This window comes from Schistocerca serialis, chromosome 2 (assembly GCF_023864345.2).
Source record: "Schistocerca serialis cubense isolate TAMUIC-IGC-003099 chromosome 2, iqSchSeri2.2, whole genome shotgun sequence".
NCBI lineage: Eukaryota > Metazoa > Arthropoda > Insecta > Orthoptera > Acrididae > Schistocerca > Schistocerca serialis.
Genome location: NC_064639.1, coordinates 75,015,212 through 75,034,257, shown reverse-complemented (window position 1 = coordinate 75,034,257; position 19,046 = coordinate 75,015,212).

Below are 19,046 nucleotides of genomic sequence, written 5' to 3'. Positions count from 1 at the left end.
CTTTTGTATTAAATTCGGATGCAAGTTCTGTGTTTCATCATCAATAAGAAGGTCCAAGGGATGCAGGAAACCTGAAGTGAAGCATCGGAATCTAAAACTGGACTCACAGGAGAGGTTGAATTCATAGAAAGTGAGAGTGTCAGTCCTCTTGTACTTAAGTCGTCATTGTGCACTTTGTATTAAATTCGGATGCAAGTTCTGTGTCTCATCATCAATAAGAAGGTCCAAGGGATACAGTAAAGCTGAAGTGAAGCATCGGAATCTATAACTGGGCTCACTGGAGAGGTTCAAATCATAGAAAGTTAGAGTGTCAGTCCTCTTGTACTTAAGTCGGCATTGTGTCTTTTGAATTTAATTCGGAAGAAATTTCTGTGTTTTGTCGTCAATAAGAAGGTAGAAGGTATACAGGAAACCTGAAGTGAAGCATCGGAATCTAACACTGGACTCACAGGAGAGGTTCAAATCATAGAAAGTGAGAGTGTCAGTCCTCTTGTACTGATGTCGGCATTGTGCCTTTTGAATTAAATTCGGATGCAATTTCTGTGTTTCCTCGTCAATTAGAATTTCCAAGGTATACAGGAAACCGGAAGTGAGGCATCGGAATCTAAAACTGGACTCACAGGAGAGGTTCAAATCATAGAAAGTGAGAGTGACAGTCCTCTTGTACTTAAGTCGGCATTGTGCTTTTGTATTAAATTCGGATGCAATTTCTGTGTTTCATCGTCAATAAGAAGGTCCGACGTATATTCGAAACCTGAAGTGAAGCATCGGAATCTACGAGGGTCGGTCAAAAAGTAATGCCTCCCATTTTTTTTCTACTTAAAGAAATTAAGTTAAGTGAAAAATTTGAATTTGGCGCCATTCCTCAAACCTTCTTCTGCAATCCACTGCAGTAGTAACTTTCTGTGTCAACAGGTGGCAGCACAGCAGAAGTTTGTAAGATGGCCGACATCGATGTTCGTTTGAGACAGCGTTGTGTGATTGAATTCTTGAATGCAGAAGGTGAAACGCCCATACGCATTCATGAAAGACTGAAGAAGGTGAAAGGTGTTGTGACAGTGGATGTCAGCACTGTTAGACGATGGGTTCGTCGTTGTAAGGAAGCTGTAGGGCAATCACCGTTGACTGACGAAAAGCGAAGCGGCAGGCCAGTAAGTGCAGTGACTCCACACAACATTCAGCAAGTTGATGACATCATTCGAGGTGACCGTCGGGTGACTGCAGATGAAGTGTGTCGCATTATTTCTCTTAGTAAAGGCAGTGTGATCACGATTATTAAACAATTGGGGTACTCAAAAGTTTGTGCACGGTGGGTTCCAAGAATGTTAACCGATCAGATTAAAGAGGCAAGGAAAACAATAGCCTCCCAACACTTGCAGCGCTTCCGTTTGGAGAGAGATGAGTTTCGGAATAAAATTGTGACCGGGGACGAAACATGGGTGCATTTTTTTGAACCCGAATTAAAGAGGCAGTCAATGGAGTGGCGTCACACAAGCTCGCCGAGGAAGAAAAAATTCAAAACTGTGAGATCGGCAGGGACAGTTATGGCAACAGCTTTCTGGGATACAGAGGGTGTGATTCTGGTTGATTTTTTGGAGCAGGGATGCACAATAAATTCTGTTCAATACGTCACAACCCTCAACAAACTTAAAGCACGCCTTCAGCGAGTTCGCCCAACAAAATCAATGGCAGATGTTCTTCTTTTGCATGACAATGCAAGACCACACACCAGTCGTCACACCTCTGACGAGATTGTCAAAATTGGATGGGAAGTTTTGCCTCATCCCCCATACAGCCCTGACCTGGCACCATCAGACTTCCATCTGTTCGGGCCACTAAAAGAAGCCCATCGTGGGATTCATTTTTAAGATGAGGTGGCCGTCAAAAAATCCGTGCGTCAATGGCTTAGGAAGCAGAGCTGTGATTTTTACCGTGCTGGGATACATGCCCTTGTTCAAAGATGGACCAAAACTGTAGAGATGGGCGGCGATTACATTGAAAAATAACAAACTGATCCTCAATATTGTGGTTTTCAACCTATGTAATTGCATTTAAATTTCCTGACAACTAAACGTAGAAAAAAAAAATAGGAGGCATTACTTTTTGACTGACCCTCGCAAAACTGGACTCACAGGAGAGGTTCAAATCATAGAAAGTGAGAGTGTCAGTCCTCTTGTACTAAAGTCAGCATTGTGCCTTTTGTATTAAATTAGGTTGCAATTTATGTGTTTCACCGTCAATAAGAAAGTCCAAGGGATACAGTGCACCTAAAGTGAAGCATCGGAATCTAAAACTGGACTCACAGGACAGGTTCGAATCATAGAAAGTAAGAGTGTCAGTCCTCTTGTACTTAAGTCGGCATTGTGCCTTTTGTATTGAATTCGGATGCAATTTCTGTATTTCATCGTCAATAAGAAGGTCCAAGGCATACAGTAATCCCGAAGTGAAGCATCGGAATCTAAAACTGGACTCACAGGGGAGGTTCTAATCATAGAAAGTTAGAGTATCACTCCACTTGTACTTAAGTCGGCATTGTGCCTTTTGAATTTAATTCCGAGGCAAATTCTGTGTTTCATCGTCAATAAGAAGGTCCAAGGTATACAGTAAACTTGAAGTGAAGCATCGGAATCTAAAAGTGGACTCACAGGAGAGATTCAAATCATAGAAAGTTAGAGTGTCAGTCCTTTTGTACTTAAGTCGTCATTGTGCCATTTGTAATAAATTCGAATGCAATTTCTGTGTTTCATCGTCAATAAGAAGGTCCAAGGGAAACATTAAACCTGAAGTGAAGCATCGCAATCTAAAACTGGACTCACAGGAGACGTTCAAATCATAGAAAGTTAGAGTGTCAGTCCTCTGCTACTTAAGTCGGCATTGTGCCTTTTGAATTTAATTCCGAAACAATTTCTGTACTTCATCGTCAATAAGAAGGTCCAAGGTATACAGTGAACGTAGAGTGTAGCATTCGAATCTAAAATTGGACTCACAAGAGAGGTTCAAATCATAGAAAGTTAGAATGTCAGTCCTCTTGTACTTAAGTCGGCATTGTGACATTTGTATTAAATTCGGATGCAATTTCTGTGTTTCCTCGTCAATAAGGAGGTCCAAGGGATACAGTAAACCTGAAGTGAAGCATCGGAATCTAAAACTGGACTCACCGGAGAGGTTCAAATCATAGAAAGTTAGGGTGTCAGTCCTCTTGTACTTAAGTCGGCATTGTGCCGTTTGTATTACATTCGGATGCAATTTCTGTGTTTCATCATCAATAAGAAGGTCCAAGGGATACGGTAAACCTGAAGTGAAGTATCGGAATCTAAAACTGGGCTAACAGGAGAGGTTCAAATCATAGAAAGTTAGAGTGTCAGTCCTCTTGTACTTACGTCGGCATTGTGCCCTTTGTATTAAATTCGGATGTAATTTCTGTGTTTCATCGTCAGTATGACGGTCCAAGGGATACAGTAAACCTGAACTGAAGCATCGGAATCTAAAACTGGACTCACCGGAGAGGTTCAAATCATAGAAAGTTAGAGGTCAGTCCTCCTGTACTTAAGTCGGCCTTGTTCCTTCCGAATTTAATTCCGATGCAATTTCTGTGTTTCATCGTCAATGAGATGGTCCAAGGGATACAGTAAACCTGAAGTGAAGCTTCGGAATCTAAAACTGGACTCACAGGAGAGGTTCAAATCATAGAAAGTTAGAGTGTCAGTCCTCTTGCCCTTAAGTCGGCATTGTGACTTTTGAATTTTATTCCGATGCAATTTCTGTGTTTCATCGTCAATAAGAACGTCCATGGGATACAGTAAACCTGAAGTGAAGCATCGGAATCTAAAACTGTACTCACAGGAGAGGTTCAAATCATAGAAAGTTAGAGTCTCAGCCCTCTTGTACTGAAGTCAGCATTGTGCCTTTTGAATTTAATTCCGATGCAATTTCTGTGTTTCATCGTCAATAAGAAGGTCCTAGATATACAGGAAACCTGAAGTGAAGCATCGGAATCCAAAACTGGACTCACAGGAGGGATGCAAATCATAGAAACTTTGAGTGTCTGTCCTTTTGTACTTAAGTCGTCATTGTGCCTATTGTATTGAATACGGATGCAATTTCTGTGTCTCATCGACAATAAGAAGGTCCAATGAATACTGTAAACCTGAAGTGAAGCATCGGAATCTAAAACTGGACTCACAGTGGAGGTTCAAATCATACAAATTTAGAGTGTCAGTCCTCTGCTACATAAGTCGGCATTGTGCCTTTTGAATTTAATTTAGAAGCAATTTCTGTGCTTCATCGTCAATACGAAGGTCCAAGGTATACAGTAAACCTGAAGTGAAGCATCGGAATCTAAAACTGGACTCACAGGAGAGGTTCAAATCATAGAAAGTTAGAGTGTCAGTCCTGTTGTACTTAAGTCGGCATTGTGACTTTTGAATTTAATTCCGATGCAATTTCTGTGTTTCATCGTCAATAAGAAGGTCCATGGGATACAGTAAACCCGAAGTGAAGAATCGGAATCTAAAACTGGACTCACAGGAGAGGTTCAAATCATAGATAGTTAGAGTGTCAGTCCTCTTGTACTTAAGTCGTCATTGTGCCTTTTGTATTAAATTCGGATGCAATTTCTGTGTTTCATCATCAATAAGAAGGTCCAAGGGATACAGTAAAGCTGAAGTGAAGCATCGGAATCTAAAACTGGGCTCGCAGGAGAGGTTCAAATCATAGAAAGTTAGAGTGTCAGACCTCTTGTACTTAAGTCGGCATTGTGCCTTTTGAATTTAATTCGGATGAAATTTCTGTGTTTCGTCGTCAATAAGAAGGTCCAAGGTATACATTAAACCTGAAGTGAAGCATCGGAATCTAACACTGGACTCACAGGAGGGGTTCAAATCATAGAAAGTGAGAGTGTCAGTCCTCTTGTACTGATGTCGGCATTGTGCCTTTTGAATTAAATTCGGATGCAATTTCTGTGTTTCATCGTCAATTAGAATTTCCAAGGTATACAGGAAACCGGAAGTGAGGCATCGGAATCTAAAACTGGACTCACAGGAGAGGTTTAAATCATAGAAAGTGAGAGTGACAGTCCTCTTGTACTTAAGTCGGCATTGTGCCTTTTGTATTAAATTCGGATGCAATTTCTGTGTTTCATCGTCAATAAGAAGGTCCGACGTATATTCGAAACCTGAAGTGAAGCACCTGAATCTAAAACTGGACTCACAGGAGAGGTTCAAATCATAGAAAGTGAGTGTGTCAGTCCTCTTGTACTTAAGTCGGCATTGTGCCTTTTGTATTAAATTCGGATGCAATTTATGTGTTTCACCATCAATAAGAAAGTCCAAGGGATACAGTACAACTAAAGAGAAGCATCGGAATCTAAAACTGGACTCACAGGACAGGTTCGAATCACAGAAAATAAGAGTGTCAGTCCTCTTGTACTTAAGTCGGCATTGTTCCTTTTGTATTGAATTCGGATGCTATTTCTGTGTTACATCGTCAATAAGTAGGTCCAAGGCATGCAGTAATCCCGAAGTGAAGCATCGGAATCTAAAACTGGACTCACAGGAGAGGTTCAAATCATAGAAAGTTAGAGTATCACTCCACTTGTACTTAAGTCGGCATTGTGCCTTTTGAATTTAATTCCGAGGCAAATTCTGTGTTTCATCGTCAATAAGAAGGTCCAAGGTATACAGTAAACTTGAAGTGAAGCACCGAATCTAAAAGTGGACTCACAGGAGAGATTCAAATCATAGAAAGTTAGAGTGTCAGTCCTTTTGATCTTAAGTCGTCATTGTGCCTTTTGTAATAAATTCGGATGCAATTTCTGTGTTTCATCGTCAATAAGAAGGTCCAAGTCAAACATTAAACCTGAAGTGAAGCATCGCAATCTAAAACTGGACTCACAGGAGAGATTCAAATCATAGAAAGTTAGAGTGTCAGTCCACTGCTACTTAAGTCGGCATTGTGCCTTTTGAATTTAATTCCGAAACAATTTCTGTGCTTCATCGTCAATAAGATGGTCCAAGGTATACAGTGAACCTGAAGTGAAGCATCCGAATCTAAAACCGGACTCACAAGAGAGGGTCAAATCATAGACAGTTAGAGTGTCAGTCCGCTTGTACCTGTGTCGGCATTGTGCCTTTTGAATTTAATTCCGATGCAATTTCTGTGTTTCATCGTCAATAAGAAGGTCCAAGGTATACAGTGAACCTGAAGGGAGGCATCGGAATTCAAAACTGGACTGACAGGAGAGGTTCAAATCACAGAAAATTAGAGTGTCAGTCCTTTTCTACTTAAGTCGTCATTGTGCCTTTTGCATTAAATTCGGATGCAATATCTGTGTTTCATCGTCAATAAGAAGGTCCAAGGGATACAGTAAACCTGAAGTGAAGCATCCGAATCTAAAACTGGACTCACAGGAGAGGTTGAAATTATAGAAAGTTAGAGTGTCAGTCCTCTTGAACTTAAGTCGGCATTGTGGCTTTTGAATTTAATTCCGATGCAATTTCTCTGTTTCATCGTCAATAAGAAGGTCCAAGGGATACAGTAAACCTGAAGTGAAGCATCGTAATCTAAGACTGGACTCACAGGAGAGGTTCAAATCATAGAAAGTGAGAGTGTCAGTCCTCTTGTACTTATGTCGGCATTGTGCCTTTTGTATTAAATTCGGATGCAATTTCTGTGTTTCATCGTCAATAAGAAGGTCCAAGGTATACAGGCAACGTGATATGAAGCATCGGAATCTAAAACTGGACTCACAGGTGAGGTTCAAATCATAGAAAGTGAGAGTGTAAGTACTCTTGTACTTAAGTCGGCATTGTGCCTTCTGTATTAAATTCGGATGCAATTTCTGTGTTTCATCATCAGTAAGAATGTCCAAGGGATACAGTAAACCTGAAATGAATCATCGGAATCTAAAACTGGACTAACAGGAGAGGTTCAAAGCATAGAAAGTTAGAGAGTCAGTCCCCTTGTACTTAAGTCGGCATTGTGCCTTCTCAATTTAATTCGGATTAAATTCCTGTGTTTCATCGTCAATAAGAAGGTCCGAGGTGTACAGGAAACCTGAAGTGAAGCATCGGAATCTAAAACTGGACTCACAGGAGAGGTTGAATTCATAGAAAGTGAGAGTGTCAGTCCTCTTGTACTTAAGTCGGCATTGTGCCTTTTGTATTAAATTTGGATGCAATTTCTGTGTTTCATCATCAATAAGAAGGTCCAAGAGATACAGTGAACCTGAAGAGAAGCATCGGAATCTAAACCTGGACTCACAGTGGAGGTTCTAATCATAGAAAGTTAGAGTGTCAGTTCTCTGCTACTTAAGTCGGCATTGTGCCTTTTGAATTTAATTCCGAAGCAATTTCTGTGCTTCATCGTCAATAAGAAGATCCAAGGTGTACAGTAAACCTGAAGTGAAGCATCCCAATCTAAAAGTAGACTCACAGGAGAGGTTCAAATCATAGAAAGTTTGAGTGTCAGTCCTCTTGTACTTAAGTCGGCATTGTGTATTTTGAATTTAATTCCGAAGCAATATCTGTACTTCTTCGTCAATAAGAAGGTCCAAGGAATGCAGTAAACCTAAAGTGAAGCATCCGAATCTAAAACTGGGCTCACAAAAGCGGTACAAATCATAGAAAGTTAGAGAGTCGGTCCTCTAGTACTTAAGTCGGCATTGTACCTTTTGAATTTAATTCCGATGCAATTTCTGTGTTTCATCGTCAATAAGAAGGTCCAAGGTATACAGGAAACCCGAAGTGAAGCATCGGAATCTAAAACTGGACTCACAGGAGAGGTTAAAATCTTAGAAAGTGAGAGTGTCAGTCCTCTTTTACTTAAGTCGGCATTGTGCCTTATGAATGTAATTCCGATGCAATTTCTGTGTTTCATCGTCAATAAGAAGGTGCAAGTGATATAGTAGACCTGAAGTGAAGCATCGGAATCTAAAACTTGACTCACAAGAGATGTTCAATTCATAGAAAGTGAGAGTGTCCGTTCTCTTGTACTTAAGTCGGCATTGTGCCTTTTGAATTTAATTCCGATGCAATTTCTGTGTTTCATCGTCAATAAGAAGAACCAAGGTATACAGTGAACCTGAAGTGAAGCATCGGAATCTAAAACTGGACTCACAGTGGAGGTTCAAATCATAGAAAGTTAGAGTGTCAGTTCTCTGCTACTTAAACGGCATTGTGCCTTTTGAATGTATTTCCGAAGCAATTTCTGTGTTTCATCGTCAATAAGAAGGTCCAAGGTATACAGTAAACCTGAAGTGAAGCATCCGAATCTAAAACTAGACTCACAGGAGAGATTCAAATCATAGAAAGTTAGAGTGTCAGTCCTCTTCTACTTAAGTCGGCATTGTGCCTTTTGAATTTAATTATGATGCAATTTCTGTGTTTCATCGTCAATAAGAAGGTCCAAGGTATACAGTGAACCTGAGGTGAAGCATCGGAATCTAAAACTTGACTCACAGGAGAGGTTAAAATCAAAGAAATTTAGAGTGTCGGTCCTCTTGTACCTAAGTCGATATTGTGCCTTTTGAATTTAATTCCGAAGCAATTTCTGTGCTTCATCGTCAATATGAAGGTCCAAGGTATACAGTAAACCTGAAAGAAAGCATCCGAATCTAAAACTGGGCTCATAAAAGAGGACAAATGATAGAAAGTTAGAGAGTCGGTCCTCTAGTACTTATGTCGGCATTGTGCCTTTTGAATTTAATTCAGATGCAATTTCTGTGTTTCATCGTCAATAAGAAGGTCCAAGGTATACAGGAAACCTGAAGTGAAGCATCGGAATCTAAAACTGGACTCACAGGAGAGGTTAAAATCATAGAAAGTGAGAGTGTCAGTCCTCTTTTACTTAAGCCGGCATTGTGCCTTTTGAATCTAATTCCGATGCAATTTCTGTGTTTCATCGTCAATAAGAAGGTGCAAGTGATATAGTAGACCTGAAGTGAAGCACCGGAATCTAATACTTGACTCACAGGAGATGTTCAAATCATAGAAAGTGAGAGTGTCCGTTCTCTTGTACTTAAGTCGGCATTGTGCCTTTTGTATTAAATTCGGATGCAATTCCTGTGTTTCATCGTCAATATGAACGTCCAAGGAATACACGAAACCTGAAGTGAAGCATCGGAATGTAAAACTGGACTCACAGGAGAGGTTAAAATCATAGAAAGTGAGAGGGTCAGTCCTCTTGTACTTAAGTCGGCATTGTGCTTTTGAATTAAATTCGGATGCAATTTCTGTGTATCATCGTCAATAAGAAAGTCCAAGGGATACAGTAAACCTGAAGTGAATCATCGGAAACTAAAACTGGACTCACAGAAGAGGTTCAAATCATAGAAAGTTAGAGAGTCAGTCCTCTTGTACTTAAGTCGGCATTGTGCCTTTTGAATTTAATTCCATTGCAATTTCCGTGTTTCATCGCCACTAGAAGGTCCTAGGTATACAGGAAACCTGAAGTGAAGCATCGGAATCTAAAACTGGACTCACAGGAGAGGTTAATATCATAGAAGTGAGAGTGTCAGTCCTCTTTTACTTATGTCGGCATTGTGCCTTTTGAATTTAATTCCGATGCAATTTCTGTGTTTCATCGTCAATAAGAAGGTCCAAGGAACACAGTAAACCTGAAGTGAAGCATCCGAATCTAAATCTGTGCTCACAGGAGAGGTACAAATCATAGAAAGTTAGAGAGTCAGTCCTCTAGTACTTAAGTCGGCATTGTGCCTTTTGAATTTAATTCCGATGCTATTTCTGTGTTTCATCGTCAATAAGAAGGTCCAAGGTATACAGGAAACCTGAAGTGAAGCATCGGAATCTAAAACTTTACTCACAGTGGAGGTTCAAATCATAGAAAGTTAGAGTGTCAGTTCTCTGCTACTTAAGTCGGCATTGTGCGTTTTGAATTTCATTCCGAAGCAATTTCTGTGCTTCATCGTCAATAAGAAGGTCCAAGGTGTACAGTAAACCTGAACTGAAGCATCCGAATCTAAAACTAGACTCACAGGAGAGGTTCAAATCATAGAAAGTTAGAGTGTCAGTCCTCTTGTACTTAAGTTGGCATTGTGCCTTATGGATTTAATTCCGATGCAATTTCTGTGTTTCATCGTCAATAAGAAGGTCCAAGGTATACAGTGAACCTGAAGTGAAGCATCGGAATCTAAAACTGGACTCACAGGAGAGGTTCAAATCACAGAAAGTTAGCGTGTCAGTCCCTTCGTACTTAAGTCGTCATTGGGCCTTTTGTATTAAATTCGGATGCAATTTCTGTGTTTCATCGTCAATAAGAAAGTCCAAGGAATACAGTGAACCTGAAGTGAAGCATCCGAATCTAAATCTGGCCTCACAGGAGAGGTACAAATCATAGAAAGTTAGAGAGTCAGTCCTCTAGTACTTAAGTCGGCATTGTGCCATTTGAATTTAATTCCGATGCTATTTCTGTGTTTCATTGTCAATAAGAAGGTCCAAAGTATGCAGGAAACCTGAAGTGAAGCATCGGAATCTAAAACTGGACTCACAGGAGAGGTTAAAATCATAGAAAGTGAGTGTGTCAGTCCTCTTTTACTTAAGTCGGCATTGTGTCTTTTGAATTTAATTCCGATGCAATTTCTGTGTTTCTTCGTCAATAAGAAGGTGCAAGTGATATAGTAGACCTGAAGTGAAGCATCGGAATCTAAAACTTGACTCACAGGAGATGTTCAAATCATAGCAAGTGAGAGTGTCAGTCCTCTTGTACTTAAGTCGGCATTGTGCCCTTTGTATTAAATTCGGATGCAATATCTGTGTTTCATCGTCAATAAGAACGTCCAAGGTATACACAAAACCTGAAGTCAAGCATCGGAATCTAAAACTGGACTCACATGAGAGTTTCAAATCATAGAAAGCGAGAGTCTCAGTCCTTTTGTACTTAAGTCGGCATTGTGCTTTTGTATTAAATTCGGATGCAATTTCTGTGTTTCATCGTCAATATGAAAGTCCAAAGGATACAGTAAACCTGTAGTGAATCATCGGAATCTAAAACTGGACTCACAGAAGAGGTTCAAATCATAGAAGGTTAGAGAGTCAGTCCTTTTGTACTTATGTCGGCATTGTGCCTTTTGAATTTAATTCCGATGCAATTTCTGTGTTCCTTTGTCAATTAGAAGGTCCTAGGTATACAGGAAACCTGAAGTGAAGCATCGGAATCTAAAACTGGACTCACAGGAGAGGTTAAAATAATAGAAAGTGAGAGTGTCAGTCCTCTTTTACTTAAGTCGGCATTGTGCCTTTTGAATTTAATTCCGAAGCAATATCTGTGCTTCATCGTCAATACGACGGTCCAAGGTGTACAGTAAACCTGAAGTGAAGCATCCGAATCTAAAACTAGTCTCACAGGAGAGGTTCAAATCATAGAAAGTTAGAGTGTCAGTTCTCTTGTACTTAAGTCGGCATTGTGCCTTATGGATTTAATTCCGATGCAATTTCTGTGTTTCATCGTCAATAAGAAGGTACAAGGTATACAGTGAACCTGAAGTGAAGCTTCGGAATCTAAAACTGGACTCATAGGAGAGGTTCAAATCACAGAAAGTTAGCGTGTCAGTCCCTTTTTACTTAAGTCGTCATTGTGCCTTTTGTATTAAATTCGGATGCAATTTCTGTGTTTCATCGTCAATAAGAAAGTCCAAGGAATACAATGAACCTGAAGTGAAGCATCCGAATCTAAATCTTGCCTCACAGGAGAGGTACAAATCATAGAAAGTTAGAGAGTCAGTCCTCTAGTACTTAAGTCGGCATTGTGCCATTTGAATTTAATTCCGATGCTATTTCTGTGTTTCATTGTCAATAAGAAGGTCCAAAGTATGCAGGAAACCTGAAGTGAAGCATCGGAATCTAACACTGAACTCACAGGAGAGGTTCAAAGCATTGAAACTTAGAGTGTCTGTCCTCTTGTACTTAAGTCAGCATTGTGCCTTTTGTATTAAATTCGAATGCAATTTCTGTGCTTCATCGTCAATAAGAAGGTGCAAGTTATATAGTAGACCTGAAGTGAAGCATCGGAATCTAAAACTTGACTCACAGGAGATGTTCAAGTCATAGAAAGTGAGAGTGTCAGTCCTCTTGTACTTAAGTCGGCATTGTGCTTTTGTATTAAATTCGGAAGCAATTTCTGTGTTTCATCGTCAATAAGAAAGTCCAAGAGATACAGTAAACCTGAAGTGAATCATCGGAATCTAAAACTGGACTCACAGGAGAGGTTCAAATCATAGAAAGCTAGGGAGTCAGTCCTCTTGTACTTAAGTCGGCATTGCGCCTTTTGAATTTAATTCGGATGCAAATTCCGTGTTTCATCGTCAATAAGAATGTCCAAGGTATACAGGACATCTGACGTGATGCATCGGAATCTATAACTGGACTCACAGTGGAGGTTCAAATCATAGAAAGTTAGAGGGTCAGTTCTTTGCTACTTAAGTCGGCGTTGTGCATTTTGAATTTAATTCCGAAGCAATTTCTGTGCTTCATCGTCAATAAGAAGGTCCAAGGTGTACAGTAAACCTGAAGTGAAGCATCCGAATCTAAAACTAGACTCACAGGAGAGGTTCAAATCATAGAAAGTTAGAGTGTCAGTTCTCTTGTACTTAAGTCGGCATTGTGCCTTATGGATTTAATTCCGTGCAATTTCTGTGTTTCATCGTCAATAAGAAGGTCCAAGGTATACAGTGAACCTGAAGTGAAGCATCGGAATCTAAAACTGGACTCACAGGAGAGGTTCAAATCACAGAAAGTTAGCGTGTCAGTCCCTTTGTACTTAAGTCGTCATTGTGCCTTTTGTATTAAATTCGGATGCAATTTCTGTGTTTCATCGTCAATAAGAAAGTCCAAGGAATACAGTAAACCTGAAGTGAATCATCCTAATCTAAATCTGGCCTCACAGGAGAGGTACAAATCATAGAAAGTTAGAGAGTCAGTCCTCTAGTACTTAAGTCGGCATTGTGCCATTTGAATTTAATTCCGATGCTATTTCTGTGTTTCATCGTCAATAAGAAGGTCCAAGGTATGCAGGAAAACTGAAGTGAAGCATCGGAATCTAAAACTGGACTCACAGGAGAGGTTAAAATCATAGAAAGTGAGAGTGTCAGTCCTCTATTACTTAAGTCTGCATTGTGTCTTTTGAATTTAATTCCGATGCAATTTCTGTGTTTCATCGTCAATAAGAAGGTGCAAGTGATATAGTACACCTGAAGTAAAGCATCGGAATCTAAAACTTGACTCACAGGAGATGTTCAAATCATAGCAAGTGAGAGTGTCAGTCCTCTTGTACTTAAGTCAGCATTGTGCCCTTTGTATTAAATTCGGATGCAATATCTGTGTTTCATCGTCAATAAGAACGTCCAAGGTATACACAAAACCTGAAGTCAAGCATCGGAATCTAAAACTGGACTCACATGAGAGGTTCAAATCATAGAAAGCGAGAGTCTCAGTCCTTTTGTACTTAAGTCGGCATTGTGCTTTTGTATTACATTCGGATGCAATTTCTGTGTTTCATCGTCAATATGAAAGTCCAAGGGATACAGTAAACCTCTAGTGAATCATCGGAATCTAAAACTGGACTCACAGAAGAGGTTCAAATCATAGAAAGTTAGAGAGTCAGTCCTTTTGTACTTATGTCGGCATTGTGCCTTATGGAATTAATTCCGATGCAATTTCTGTGTTTCATCGTCAATAAGAAGGTCCAAGGTATACAGTGAACCTGAAGTGAAGCTTCGGAATCTAAAACTGGACTCATAGGAGAGGTTCAAATCACAGAAAGATAGCGTGTCAGTCCCTTTTTACTTAAGTCGTCATTGTGCCTTTTGTATTAAATTCGGATGCAATTTCTGTGTTTCATCGTCTATAAGAACGTCCAAGGTATACACGAAACCTGAAGTCAAGCATCGGAATCTAAAACTGGACTCACAGGAGAGGTTCAAATCATAGAAAGTTAGAGTGTCAGTCCTCTTGTACTTCAGTCGGCATTGTGCTTTTGTATTACATTTGAAAGCAATTTCTGTGTTTCATCGTCAATAAGAAAGTCCAAGAGATACAGTAAACCTGAAGTGAATCATCGGAATCTAAAACTGGACTCACAGAAGAGGTTCAAATCATAGAAAGTTAGAGAGTCAGTCCTCTTGTACTTAAGTCAGCATTATGCCTTTTGAATTTAATTCCGATGCAATTTCTGTTTTTCATCGTCAATAAGAAGGTCCAAGGTATACAGGAAACCTGAAGTGAAGCATCGGAATCTAAAACTGGATTCACAGGAGAGGTTAAAATCATAGAAAGTGAGAGTGTCAGTCCTCTTTTACTTAAGTCGGCATTGTGCCTTTTGTATTAAATTCGGATGCAATTTCTGTGTTTCGTCGTGAATTAGAAGGTCCAACGTATACAGGAAACCTGAAGTGAAGCATCGGAATCTAAAACTGGACTCACAGGAGAGTTTCAAATCATAGAAAGTAAGAGTGTCAGGCCTCTTGTACTTAAGTCGCCATTGTGACTTTTGTATTAAATTCGGTTGCAATTTCTGTGTTTCATCGTCAATAAGGAGGTCCAAAGTATACAGTGAATCTGAAGTGAAGCATCGGAATCTAAAACTGGACTCACAGGAGAGGTTAAAATCAAAGAAAGTTAGAGTGTTGGTCCTCTTGTACTTAAGTCGGCATTGTGCCTTTTGAATTTAATTCCGAAGCAATTTCTGTGCTTCTTCGTAAATAAGAAGGTCCAAGGTGTACAGTAAACCTGAAGTGAAGCATCCGAATCTAAAACTGGGTTCACAGGAGAGGTACAAATCATAGAAAGTTAGAGTGTTAGTCCTCTTGTACTTATGTCGGCATTGTGCCTTTTGATTTTAATTTCGATGCAGTTTCTGTGTTTCATCGTCAATAAGAAGGTCCAAGGTATACAGTGAACCTGAAGTGTAGCATCGGAATCTAAAACTGAACTCACAGGAGAGGTTCAATTCATAGAAAGTTAGAATGTCTGTCCTCTTGTACTTAAGTCAGCACTGTGCCTTTTGTATTAAATTTGGATGCAATTTCTGTGCTTCATCGTCAATAAGAAGGTGCAAGTCATATAGAAGACCTGAAGTGAAGAATCGGAATCTAAAACTTGACTCACAGGAGATGTTCAAATCATAGAAAGTGAGAGTGTCAGTCCTCTTGTACTTAAGTCGGCATTGTGCCTTTTGTATTAAATTCGGATGCAATTTCTGTGTTTCATCATCAATAACAATGTCCAAGGGATACTGTAAACCTGATATGAATCATCGCAATCTAAAACTGGACTAACAGCAGAGGTTCAAATCATAGAAAGTTAGAGAGTCAGTCCTCTTGTACTAAAGTCGGCATTGTGCCTTTTGAATTTAATTCGGATGCAATTTCCGTGTTTCATCGTCAATTAGAAGGTCCAAGGTATACAGGAAACCTAAAGTAAAGCATCGGAATCTAAAACTGGACTCACAGGAGATGTCAAATCATAGAAAGTGAGAGTGTCAGTCCTCTTGTACTTAAGTCGGCATTGTGCCTTTTGTATTAAATTCGGATGCAAGTTCTGTGTTTCATCATCAATAAGAAGGTCCAAGGGATACAGTGAACTTGAAGTGAAGCATCGGAATCTAAAACTGGGCTCACTGGAGAGATTCAAATCATTGAAAGTTAGAGTGTCAGTCCTCTTGTACCTAAGTCGGCATTGTGCTATTTGAATTTAATTCGGATGAAATTTCTGTGTATCATCGTCAATAAGAAGGTCCAAGGGAAACAGTAAAGCTGAAGTGAAGCATCGGAATCTAAAACTGGACTCACAGTGGAGGTTCAAATCATACAAAGTTAGAGTGTCAGTTCTCTGCTATTTAAGTCGGCATTGTGCCTTTTGAATTTAATTCCGAAGAAATTTCTGTGCTTCATCGTCAATACGAAGGTCCAAGGTGTGCAGTAAACCTGAAGTGAAGCATCCGAATCTAAAACTAGACTCACAGGAGAGGTTCAAATCATAGAAAGTTAGTGTGTCAGTTCTCTTGTACTTAAGTCGGCTTTGTGCCTTTTGAATTTAATCCGATGCTATTTCTGTGTGTCATCGTCAATAAGAGGGTGCAAGGTATACACTGAACCTGAAGTGAAGCATCGGAATCTAATACTGGACTCACGGGAGAGGCTCAAATCACAGAAAGTTAGCGTGTCAGTCCCTTTGTACTTAAGTCGTCATTCTGCCTTTTGTATTAAATTCGGATGCAATTTCTGTGTTTCATCGTCAATAAGAAAGTCCAAGGAATACAGTAAACCTGAAGTGAAGCATCCGAATCTAAAACTGGGCTCACAGGAGAGGTACAAATCATAGAAAGTTAGAGAGTCAGTCCGCTAGTACTTAAGTCAGCATTGTGCCTTTTGAATTTAATTCCGATGCAATTTCTGTGTTTCATCGCCAGTAAGAAGGTTCAAGGTATACAGTGAACCTGAAGTGAAGCATCGGAATCTAAAACTTAACTCACAGGAGAGGTTCAAATCATAGAAAGTTAGAGTGTCAGTCCTTTTGTACTAAAGTCAGCACTGTGCCTTTTGTATTAAATTCGGATGCAATTTCTGTGTTTCATCGTCAATAAGAAGGTCCAAGGGATACAGTAAACCTGAAGTGAAACATCGGAATCTAAAACTGGACTCACAGGAGATGTTCAAATCATAGAAAGTGAGAGTGTCAGTCCTCTTGTGCTTAAGTCGGCAATGTGCCTTTTGTATTAAATTCGGATGCAATTTCTGTGTTTCATCATCAATAAGAATGTCCAAGGGATACTGTAAACCTGATATGAATCATCGGAATCTAAAACTGGACTAACAGGAGAGGTTCAAATCATAGAAAGTTGGAGAGTCAGTCCTTTTGTACTTAAGTCGGCATTGTGCCTTTTGAATTTAATTCGGAGGCAAATTCCGTGTTTCATCGTCAATAAGAAGGTCCAAGGTATACAGGAAACCTGAAGTGAAGCATCAGAATCTAAAACTGGACTCACAGGAGTGGTTGAATTCATAGAAAGTAAGAGTGTCAGTCCTCTTGTACTTAAGTCGGCATTGTGCCTTTTGTATTCAAGTCGTATGCAAGTTCTGTGTTTCATCATCAATAAGAAGGTCCATGGGATACAGTGAACCTGAAGTGAAGCATCGGAATCTAAAACTGGGCTCACAGGAGAGGTTAAAATCATTGAAAGTTAGAGTGTCAGCCCTCTTGTACTTAAGTCGGCTTTGTGCCTTTTGAATTTAATTCCCAAGCAATTTCTGTGCTTCATCGTCAATAAGAAGGTCCAAGGTGTACAGTAAACCTGAAGTAAAGCATCCGAATCTAAAACTAGACTCACAGGAGAGGTTCAAATCATAGAAAGTTAGAGTTTCAGTTCTCTTGTACTTACGTAAGCATTGTGCCTTTTGAATTTAATTCCGATGCAATTTCTGTGTTTCATCGTCAATAAGAAGGTCCAAGGTATACACTGAACCTGAAGTGAAGCATCGGAATCTAATACTGGACTCACGGGAGAGGCTCAAATCACAGAAAGTTAGCGTGTCAGTCCCTTTGTACTTAAGTCGTCATTGTGCCTTTTGTATTATATTCGGATGCAATTTCTGTGTTTCATCGTCAATAAGGAAGTACAAGGAATACAGTAAACCTGAAGTGAAACATCGAATATAAAACTGGGCTCACAGGAGAGGTACAAATCATAGAAAGTTAGAGAGTCAGTCCTCTAGTACTTAAGTCGGCTTTGTGCCTTTTGAATTTAATTCCGATGCAATTTCTGTGTTTCATCGTCAATAAGAAGGTCCAAGGTATACAGGAAACCTGAAGTGAAACATCGGAATCTAAAACTGAACTCACAGGTGAGGTTAAAATCATAGAAATTGAGAGTGTCAGTCCTCTTTTACTTAAGTTGGCATTGTGCCTTTTGAATGTAATTTCGATGCCATTTCTGTGTTTAATCGACAATAAGAAGGTGCAAGTGATATAGTAGACCTGAAGTGAAGCATCGGAATCTAAAACTTGACTCACAGGAGATGTTCAAATCAAAGAAAGTGAGAGTGTCAGTCCTCTTGTACTTAAGTCGGCATTGTGCCTTTTGTATTAAATTCGGATGCAATTTCTGTGTTTCATCGTCTATAAGAACGTCCAAGGTATACACGAAACCTGAAGTCAAGCATCGGAATCTAAAACTGGTCTCACAGGAGAGGTTCAAATCATAGAATGTGAGAGTGTCAGTCCTCTTGTACTTAAGTCGGCATTGTGCTTTTGCAATTAATTCGGAAGCAATTTCTGTGTTTCATCGTCAATAAGAAAGTCCAAGAGATACAGTAAACCTGAAGTGATTCATCGGAATCTAAAACTGGACTCACAGAAGAGGTTCAAATCATAGAAAGTTTGAGAGTCAGTCCTCTTCTACTTAAGTCGGCATTGTGCCTTTTGAATTTAATTCCGATGCAATTTCTGTGTTTCATCGTCAATAAGAAGGTCCAAGGTATACAGGAAACCTGAAGTGAAGCATCGGAATCTAAAACTGGACTCACAGGAGAGGTTAAAATCATAGAAAGTGAGAGTGTCAGTCCTCTTTTACTTAAGTCGGCATTGTGCCTTTTGTATTAAATTCGGATGCAATCTCTGTGTTTCGTCGTCAATTAGAAGGTCCAACGTATACAGGAAACCTGAAGTGTAGCATCGGAATCTAAAACTGGACTCACAGGAGAGGTTCAAATCATAAAAAGTGAGAGTGTCAGGCCTCTTGTACTTAAGTCGGCATTGTGACTTTTGTATTAAATTCGGTTGCAAATTCTGTGTTTCATCGTCAATAAGGAGGTCCAAAGTATACTGTGAATCTGAAGTGAAGCATCGGAATCTAAAACTGGACTCAAAGGAGAGGATAAAATCAAAGAAAGTTAGAGTGTTGGTCCTCTTGTACTTAAGTCAGCATTGTGCCTTTTGAATTTAATTCCGAAGCAATTTCTGTGCTTCTTCGTCAATAAGAAGGTCCAAGGTGTACAGTAAACCTGAAGTGAAGCATCCGTTCTAAAACTGGGTTCACAG